The sequence below is a fragment of the Lepisma saccharinum genome, chromosome 7 (assembly GCF_977018435.1).
Source record: "Lepisma saccharinum chromosome 7, izLepSacc3.1, whole genome shotgun sequence".
NCBI lineage: Eukaryota > Metazoa > Arthropoda > Insecta > Zygentoma > Lepismatidae > Lepisma > Lepisma saccharinum.
In genome coordinates this window covers 88,314,891-88,323,386 of record NC_139235.1, presented here as the reverse complement: position 1 = coordinate 88,323,386, position 8,496 = coordinate 88,314,891, and the positions used below count along the sequence as shown (strand labels likewise).

The 8,496-nt window shown below is 35.3% G+C and overlaps 1 long non-coding RNA gene across 1 annotated transcript; it reads left to right on the top strand.

Annotated features, from left to right (window-relative positions):
• Positions 1–1,118: 1,118 nt before the first annotated feature.
• Positions 1,119–8,126, top strand: LOC145990329 (uncharacterized). The gene is made up of 4 exons (XR_014441970.1): positions 1,119–1,125; positions 4,348–4,413; positions 5,364–5,554; positions 7,661–8,126. It is a non-coding gene; the product is annotated as an uncharacterized LOC145990329 (long non-coding RNA).
• The last annotated feature ends 370 nt before the right edge of the window (positions 8,127–8,496 follow it).

Here is an 8,496-nt window from a genome sequence, read left to right as displayed (position 1 = left end):
ACGAGTTTAAACAGACAGGACAGAGAGTGGCATTAAGTTCATTCCAATACTAGTGTTGCAGTAAATTTGAGGTTGGGAGGCTTGACACATAGCAAGAAGATTACCTGTTCCCGTGCAGAGTTCCATAACGATATCTTAAAAAAAAAGGTCAATCAAGACAAAATTACCTGAAATTTCCCTGACTTTTTTTTGACACCTTAAATTCCCTGTCTTTTCCCGGTTTTCCAGGTCTGTCGCCACCCTGTAATTATGTAAATCCATCGAAATGTATAAATATTGCCCAGGTTGTCTAGGCATGTTGTAAACAAACTTTTAGTTTTAAAAGTGCCAAATTTGTTGGTTCTACTTTTCCCGGCTGCGAAAGACTGATATCTTAGACCAAACGATAGGGAAGAACTATCCTTACCTTTGGGTCTATGTTGGCGCAAGCCATTTGGGTTGTTCTTCGTAAACCAGTTGCTTTCGGAGGTACCCTTTACAGATTTTTTAGCAGATCTGCATCAGTTAACTAACACCAGAACCGTCAGTGAATACGTTTTCTGGTAATTGTGCGAATAATGAAATAAAACGAACTTATTGGAAAATTACTCCACAAACGTTTCATTCCACACAAGGAAAGGTATAAATCCGACATGAGTGACCAGTCAGGGCCTGATCATCTGTTACTCCATAAGCCAAGCTGAGAAGTCCGATTTGGGGCAACCCAGTTGCATCACCTACCTACAGTACATTACCTACGTAATGTAGGATTAGTGAAGGAGTCCAGATAGGTGACTGAAAAGGCACACCTCTGATCATAGTTCCACGAAAAACAGAGTGTGTTCACCGGAGACGGTGGTCGAGATGACATCCAGAAAGCAGGATGCTGATGACCACACTAACTTTCCACACACTTCCCACAAGATGCCACAAATTCATGGACTTCGTTCGATCTATGTTGTTAAGAGATAATATGAGACTCTAATTACGTACTAAATCCCTTGTTATTAACTATGTGTCTAACTACAAGTCATTGTGCTACTTGAGAACTATCTAAGCTGTTATCTGATTCCAGTGAGATATAAAAGAAAGCCTAGCTGCCTTGATCCATATTCAAACAAGCTATTTCCAGGGTAGAATTCAAAGGTAAGGAACAGCATTAATTTGTGTTTTAATTTATTGCATGTTTTTATGTCAATACCCCGCAAGTAATATATTAATTCAAATATACAGAAGTTCGTAGTACAATAGCGATAAATTGTCTTAGCGTGTAGAATATACAGGTGAGCAATATTTCTTAATAATGTTTTACTAATTGAAGTCTCGTTATGATGCTTTGTGCCCTCTATAAACAGAAATATCTATCCTAAATCTATGCAATCAAGAATGCATATTCTAGGCTAGCTGGCTCATTTGCGAAGCCCAAAGTCCAGAAACTACAATACAGAAGAAAAATTGATTAGAAAACGTGGATAAAATTATTCGTTCCCATAAGGCTATGGTTATTCACGAGTTAGCAAACCTGGTCACATGAAATTCACAGTACAAAACATAACATCATTCACAAAAACATATTTCAGTTAATTAGCCATTAAGTTACATAAGACGTCGCTGAAAAAAATACATATATAAGAACACTTCCTGCTGAACTATGAACGAAATACCTTGTTCTAAGTTCAACCGACGCAATTTCGGCTTGAAAGGGAGGGGTCCTTTTGCTGTTTATACAGCTTCAGTCATAAACTACCTCCGGCCAGACAACATTTTTCTTTCCCAAGAAAATAACAAAAACTTCTCGTCACCATGATAACGCACATTTCATGTTGTTTCAAGGGATCAACTCCTTCGTTTTCTTCTCGTCTACAAATGTTGAACTGTTCGAAAGTGTGTCTTTCTATCCAATCTGACAACGAACTATGACTGCTCTGGACACATTGTTGAACTTTGACGGGAGATAATATGCATATTTGAGATGTTTCTCTCTTTTTCTCTTTCCTGTAATTACTAACCTCTAAAATGCTTCGTTCCTGTGGGAATTCGATTCTTATGATAACACTAAGAGCGAGGACTAGCTTCAATATAGCCGCGTGTTAAGCGACCACAGGGGCAGGGAAAGTTTTGGGATCTTCGTAAATTCCTCATGAAGGCCGGACAGGTTGCCACTCCAGAAGCACCTTCATCATCCTATTGAAATGAACAATTTTATACACATTTTGTAATCGAATTTTCTTTAGAATTTTAGTTTATGGTTTCGTATATAGCCTACCTAGCCTAGTATATACCCTTCTTATCTAAAAAACTGGAATGGGGGACTGAAGTTAAACAAAGAATGGAAGAAGATGTTGGAAAGAGTGGAAAGGACAAGAGAGAAAGAGGAGAGGAGAAGGAAGAAAAATGAAGGGAAAAGAGCGTGAGATTAAAAGCCCAACCACATTCTATATGGAAGTAATTGTTTTTAGCCTTTTAGGTGAAAGTAAAGTTGGCAAGTGAAAGTCACCTGCTAGAAACTTCCAAACAACTTTCTAAATAGTCTGGAGGGAGTAATGTTTGTGTATATATAATGCCCTTTTGTTGTATCTGGTTACTTTTGTACTTGATACAGAGTCTGAAGAAGACCTTGCTAGAAGGTTGAAACGTTACGTTAGTTTATGTTTTTAATAAAATAAATTACTGCCTTGGTCAGCATATTTAGTTTTTCATAATCATGGAAACAAGGCTTAATGGTGTTATAACCTTCTTATCTCTCTCTCTCTCTCTCTCTCCCTCTCTCCTCAAATCTTCATACTTCAGAACGATCCAAAATTCGCACGAGTACATGTCACTACATACATGGATAAGTATTATTAACAGACGCCGGATTTTTAGGTTCTAAAAAGTGTGCTTTTAGGTTCCTAAAATAAGCTCTAAAATCCTAAAATACGTTCTAAAAATCCTAAAATAATTTCTCAAAATTTTAAATCATGCTCGAGAAATCCTAAAGTAGGTTCCAAAAAAACTAAAAACAGTTCAAAATTCCCGAACACACTGATTAGCTACAATCGTAAAAACAAAATTTCAAAAGAACCGTAAGAAATTTTAATAGGTATACATAACAACCAAACAATAATTTTCTAACCAAATTTTCATTTGCATGCATCATTTTAAAAATTTTCCACAAATTATTGAAATATTATACTTGTGCTGTTGGCATGTTGGCATGCTGGCAAAAGATACGTGAAAAATTAATTACGTACTCATTGGGTAATCCTTAAATTTGCGAAATTTGCGTGAATTATTTACTCCGGGAATTATCTTGAAGTTTCTTGATTAGGCAAATTTGAGTTTGAAATTTTTATGCATTAATAATTTCTAACATTTGTGACTTGTGTTTGTAGATACATATAATTCGAGTCTGAGTAGGAGAAATGGCAAATGAAAAACTCCTAACCTTAAATTAAATATTTTAAATATATATACTATTGAATTGAATTAGAATTTTTGTATGCATTGGAATCATACAGATACTTGTGTGTAAGTGTGCGTGGCTGGTGAGAGGTGGTTATACGTAAGGTTGAAATAGAGAAAACAATTGCTTGCACCCTTGAATTTTTGGAAACCTAGAATTATTCTTGAATTTTATCATGATCCTAGAGTGGTCATCCCGAATACATGACAATATTTTTCATGTTATCCACGGTCAAACTCCGCCTTTTGTCCGTGAGAATCATCTTGTATGCTCAAAATGATCTTTCAACACAAAAATAGTCAATAGCGCAAATTTGAATGCTGAAACGTTACTTCGCAAGACGTGAATGCTGCAAAACACCGGACTGACGCGAAAGTGAGAAAGACCTCACGGCAGAAGTTTGCACTTGGGACTGTGCAGGCAACAGTGGCGAGAGACATTTTGCTTTGTTTAGAGTTTTGAAAAAAACAACATTATGGACTTGGAGTGAGGGAAATAAACAGAAAGTATGTTCCCATCCCGTTAGTCACTGAATATTTTCGTCACCAAACAGAGCAAATACCTCTGCGTGATACAAAAATCATGTAAAACCTTAAAAAAATATATGAAAACTTAAAAAAAAAAGAGTTTGATTTAGGTAAATAAACCTACAATAGGTTATAAGGAGCAAAATGGGTTATTTTAGACACTATAAAACTTCATCAGTTGTATTTTTTTTATTTAAACGCTGATATAACTTGTTATTTCTTATTTACATGCAAAGGAAAAAATAGGTTAAAAACATAAAATCCAAGTCTGATGACACATGTAACTGAATAATTGTCCAGGGCACTAACAGACTGTTGTCATGTTTTAAGAATGCACATGAATTTTCACAGCATGTAAAGTACCGAAAGCTTCTCATATGTACCCTTTCTTTTCAGGTCCTTGGAATAGCTTACTCTGTGCATCAGGAAGATTTACTAATGGACAAGAAACAAGGCGTCGCGGTAAGCGGTGTAAGCAGGGCTTACACTCTTATAGTTCCAATAAAATGTAAAAATATGCTTACATTCTTAAATATTTTGTAAGGTCAACTCCGGTTGATAGAGTTGAAGTTCCTGTTTATTAGACTGTGACACTTAAAAAACAGGCGACACGGGAATTTCAATTTCTGCTTGCGATTTTCGCTTACAAAGTGTTCTCCTGTCTCTGGCCCGAAAGATAATAATCTGAGCGGAGAAGGGACGGCGAAGCAATGTCAGTTTATGCCTACGGTCAGTGGCTGACTCTGTCCCAGAGTGCTCCACTTACTCCAATAATCTCTTTATCACAAGAGTGGAATTTAGGCAGAAAACAACGTGGTCATTCATTGCCGGTGTTGTAACAAAGCAAACATTATAAGTATGTAAGAAAGTATTATGATTACGCAGAAATAAAATGAATGCTTCGTATACTTTACTCTGAGATTATTGGTAACCATGAGACAACAATTGGCATAAATTTTTCCGCAATTGCAAAAGCAGAATTACTATCTCTACTAGATTTCGACAGCTTCCAAAATTACTGTGAGAATTTTTCAATAGATGCTTATGAATTGTTATTGAAATAGTATGAGGGATACTTTGATTCTGTCTTTTTTGAAAACTAAATTGGCTGTTATTTATTTATCACAAGACTTCTACTTTCTGATCTTAACAAATATTTCATCTCAACAAACCTGTGCAAAACCTCCAAAAATTCCAGAAACTAGTGCATCGGTTGGAAGGACATTCTCTGCTTTGAAAAATATACTTTCGCGGAAAAGTGTCGCCGCTTGGATTTAAACTAAATTTCTAATGGAATAATAGGAGAGAGACAAATATTAATTTTTAAATTCCTTTCGTTTGAAATTATAATTCAAACTATTTTCACTTTTTGATTATTGCTTTTATCTAACGCACTGTATTTTTATTGCTAGGTTTATTCTTCGCTTACGGTAACAAAAACCCCAACATCAATTGAATATAACGAAAAACACATGGTACGACCTATTGAAAAAAGCAGTGGTAGAGAATTGAAAGGATCCACAAATAGCGACTCAAGATCCAGTTCAAGTAAAAGTTAGCTGACCAAGTGCTATTAGAAATCAGGGACCTCATGATGAACCAGGTAAGGAGTTTAGTAGGTGACTTACTGTGCTATGAAGATAATGTATTTGTTTTCTCATTTTACGTCGATTGTCTGCCTCCTTAAGGCTATGATTATGAATATGAACCATGATTAGATAAAATTGATGAAAGGGCGTACACCCATGCAGCTTCAGAACCCAGAGCCTTCGATGGTGACATCATGAATAGGCCATTTAATCCGCATTGTCGACCGAAACGGTACTTGAAAACCTCTACAAGTGAATCCTCGGTTCCTTCCCTCTTGGGAATCGAAATATTATAGAATGCGGTTGTGAAAATTGTGTGGAAAAAAACATGATTGAGTGTTTAATTGATTGAATTATTGTTGTAAGTCCACTTTATGCACAGAAATGCTAATCGGGACTGGACCTATAGTTTAAAGTGAAATCCGAACCACTGTGCCATGATGTGCCTCCACCGGGTATCGAACCCGGGACCAAACATGATTGATTATCACCAAGTTGCGGATTGAAGTGGAGATAGGCAGCACAAACCGATCAAGGTTGTTGGATAGAATGGCGACAAATCGATTGATCAAAGAACGGTGTGGCTAATAGTGTTTAACCGTTAACAAGCAACTATGCATCAAGTTCAGGGCACTCGCTCTTGCCTTGAACTCGAATTGCCCACTTGAAGTGATACGTAGATTTCAGTGGCTTGTGCCCCATTTTCAATTATAGCTCCAATATTGATGGCATTCGTGTTAAAAAAAATGAATAGAAGAAAAAAACGCTCCCATATGTGAGATTCTTACACGACACGAGGACGATAATGAATCAGCATATCGAAAATGTGTTTGGATAATTATTACTTCACAGACAATCATGTACATATCTTCTTCCTTTAAAGTTCAGCTAAATGCATTTTCCTTTGATGTCTTAGTTCCACATAATAAAACTGTAGTTCCTAAGTTAAATATATGTATGTTTTGGATAAACAGTGCTTGTGATAAATATGTCTTCTTGTTTTAGCACTTTTAAAGTACTTTCAAGTAACTCTAGATTCAAGTAAGCTGCTAAAATTCTTGTCATAAAACTTGTTTGTTAACAATTGTAATGTAAGTTTTCAGTTAGGGGTAAAAATAAGGAAATAATTAGAAAACACGAATCCTGATGTATGACGTAGCTATAACTAATATTTGTTGTCTTCTAAGCTAATTAAAGACTAAAAATAAGGAAAGATATAATAATTTTAAACGTTGTGCGTTAAGCTACTCCTTTTGTAGATATAGCCCTGATATTATATATATAATGGCATTAATTTGAGTAAGACAGCCGAAACAATATTTCAAAGCATGAAAATACACACAAGGTATTCTGGAATAACTTTGAGAAGCTCAATCAAGAATGCAAGATGTTTTTGCTTCAGATTGTGGTCAATATTACTGGGAATTAATTAATTAATATTTTTGGTGTTGTCAGATATTGACTTACTGTTCAGGGTGAACCAAGAATAGTTTTCCTGTACCACATACCTACATTATCATTCCGAAATGCAGATATTTTAGATTAACAAACCAAAGAAATTTATGTAGAAAAAAAGAGAGAAGATAAGTATAAATGAAACGTCAGTGGGAAAACCAGATAAGTCAACTCGCCGAACTCCAGAAAATTAACTAATTGCAAAACGTTACTGAACATGCAAATGAAGAGATACAAGCATATATTTTGATGAATGGAAGTGTCACATGTACGAATCGAAAGAAAGCATGTTACAAGACATCAACACGGCAGACCTCGATTACGACAGAAAATCGGTCTCTCCGATGACTCAGTGGTAACGTCGTCACTGTGTAATCAAGGGATCCTGGGTTCGAAACCCGGTGGAGTCACATGGTACAGTGTCTTGGATCCCACTTTAAACAGTAGATTCAGTCCCGATTAGCCTATTTGTACATAAAGTGGGCCAAGTAGATAATGTGGACAAATCAAATCAGACAGAAAGTGGTCTTACCTGGTATTTACACTGACCCTTCAAATATTAAAAATGTACAAATTTAAAATAATGTATACTTTACAAAACATATAATATAAGTAAATTTCATCACTATATATGTACCGAATTTGATAATTTTTTTTTCTTTCAGGAATGAAAATTTGAAATGAAATGTTGATGCTGTTGTGATTACAAAATAATTTTCAGAAGCAGATATTGGAAGTGAAATAAATATAATTATAAAACTAACAAGATTGCTGGCTTAGGCAGAGGGAGCCTATGGGGCTCTCCGAAATTTTGAGAAGATCAAAATTTTAAAATGAAAGCAGTAAAGAACATATGCCAAAGTGGTAAATGCAAATTAGCATTAAAATGATCCCCGATAACCACTTTTGTCTTTGAACAACTTTTAGAACGAAGGCTAACAATGACAATTAAGATATGCTGTAATCCTGCGCCCATAAAACGCAGCTATTTAATATTCATGTTTTCAATTCCAGCCCCCTCCGAAAAATTATTCAGCGTACACTAGTGATCTTGATAATATTTAATGCAAATTAGAGGTAGTTATGCAAAAGAGCATGTAAAATAGATTAAATTTATGTTTTTCAATGATAGGCGAGGTATTATAATTTTCAAATTAAATAAATGATGTCTGCTTTTGCTGAAGATGAATTGTAATATTAAATAAATGCTGATAAATAATTGAAAATATTGTGTACAACTTCATTTAAAGTTATGACTATGCGTAATTATACTGTATTTCTGTTGGTATAACACGATTAAGCCTTGATTCCATGACAAAAGGACACTCCATATGTTGACCAAGGCAGTCAACCTTCTATCTGGGTCTTTACTTGAAACCAAACTAAAATCTTTTTGTTCTTGAAGAACAAAACGTGATGCAACAAACGCTTAAACCTAGTTCACATTTATTTCTCTATATTGATATGCATGAAAGAGCGTGATTAGAATGCATCGTTGCGT